The sequence below is a fragment of the Cebus imitator genome, unplaced genomic scaffold (genome assembly GCF_001604975.1).
Source record: "Cebus imitator isolate Cc_AM_T3 unplaced genomic scaffold, Cebus_imitator-1.0 Scaffold36, whole genome shotgun sequence".
Lineage (NCBI taxonomy): Eukaryota > Metazoa > Chordata > Mammalia > Primates > Cebidae > Cebus > Cebus imitator.
The window spans coordinates 6,075,858-6,077,894 of NW_016107351.1; positions in this window are offsets into that span (position 1 = coordinate 6,075,858).

Here is a 2,037-nt window from a genome sequence, read left to right on the forward strand (position 1 = left end):
AAAAAAAAAAAAAAAAAAAAAAAAAAAAAAAAAAAAAAGAAAAGAAAAAAGAAAGAGGCTGACACAACCAAGCTTTTGTTTTCTAAGATGGAGTCTCACTCTGTTGTCCGGCTGGAGTGCAGTGGTACGATCTTGGCTCATGCAACCTCTGCCTCTCGGGTTCAAATGATTCTCCTGCCTCAGCCTCCCGAGTAGCAGGGATTACAGATGTGTACCACCACACCTGGCTAATTTTCTGTGTTTTTTGTAGAGATGGGGTTTTACCATCCTGGCCAGGCTGTTCTCCAACTCCTGACTTCAGGTGGTCCGTCTGCCTTGGCCTCCCAAAGTGCTGGGATTGCCGGCGTGAGCCACGGGCCCGGCCTAGTTTCTTAGAAAGAACAATTTAATAGGGGCTTATGAACAGAAGCCATGTCTGTGTCACAGAAGACAGTGGGACAAGATGATGGATCCCTGGGCCATTATCCCCAGACCTAGGGCTCATGTCCCATAGGGAAGGGGTTGTTCAGAAGGGATGTATGAGATAATTAGGGCTGGATTTACAGTAAGCAGCTATCCTTAGACAAAGAACAATAGACGAATTGGAAATCTTAGAGGCCTTCGCAGAACAGGGGCTAATCAGAAGCCAACATGGCAGAGTCACGTCCAAGATGGAGTTGCTTTGCCCTCTACAGCAAGGAGTGCAGGAGGCCTCTAGAGGCTGGAGAAGGCAAGAACACAGATTCTCACCTGGAGTCTCTGGAAGGAAGCAGCGGAGCCAGCACCTTGGTTTCCACCTTGGAGTGCAATGGTGCGATGTCGGCTCACTGCAGTCTCTGCCTCCCTGCAACCTCCGCCTCCCAGGTTCAAGCAGTTCTTCTGCCTCAGCCTTCTGGGTATCTGGGATTACAGGCACACACCACCATGTCTGGCTAATTTTTTTTTTTTTTGTATTTTAGTAGAGAAGGGGTTTTACCATGTTGCCCAGGCTGGTCTGGAATTCCTGACCTCACGCAGTCTACCTTCTGCCTTGGCCTCCAAAAGTGCTAGGATTACAGGCGTGAGCCACTGTACCCAGCCTGTGCTCATGTTTTAAAGGCTCAGAAAGGTTAAGTGACTTGCCTGAGGCCACCCAGGAAACAAGAAACAGGGTCAAGATTTTAAGCTTCTAAATCCCTGATTGCCCCCTATGATCTGCTGGAATCAATGATGTCCTCAAAGTCATCCCAGTGGCCATTTCTTTCTACCTGTAATGCATTCCTCCCAACCTCTACCCCCTGCCTTCTGGCCCAACAACTTACTCAGGGTGTGTGTGTGTTTTAAGATGGAGTCTTGCTATGTTGCCCAGTCTGGTCTCAAACTCCTGAGCTCAGCGGATCCTCCTGCCTCAGCCCTCCAAGGTGCTGGGATTACAGGCTGCTCAGGGATTTGGCTGCCGGGATATCTGACCCATTCCAGTAATAGCCAGTCCTGTCCTCCCAGATCATTTCCCCGGGGCTGCTATTTGGGGTGAGACTGGGAGGCCTGGGGATTTTTGTGATTGCAGCTCTCCCCAGGCTGCAGACTCACCTGGGCAGCTGAAAGCAGACATCTTTCATTACACTTTCTGTAAAAGGATCCAGCTGCGACCTTAAGCCTCTCCTTAGGGTGCCTGGATTTATGCTCTTGCAAAGCGGGCTGGCGGGCATACACAGGCAGCCCCAGAGCCGACCCACATCATGATTACAAGCTTGCAGCTGCTTCATTACTATTCAACCTATTTATTTAGCTGGGCACTTTAAGAGGCCTCTGTGATTACTGTCACTCTGTGGGACAGCCAGGAGTCAATTTTCTGAGGATGATAGATTTCTTCTCATTTGTTGCTCTCAAGCTGTGGGTTCCTTTTGTGTCCTGGAGCAATTCACAAGATGCCGTCTTTTGGGACTCCTGGGAAGGGAGTTTTGAAAGGGAAATTGTCAGCTGGGCACAATGGCTCATACCTGTAATCACAGCACTTTGGGAGGCCGAGGTGGGTGGATCATTTGAGGTCAGGAGTTCGAGACCAGCCTGGCCAACATA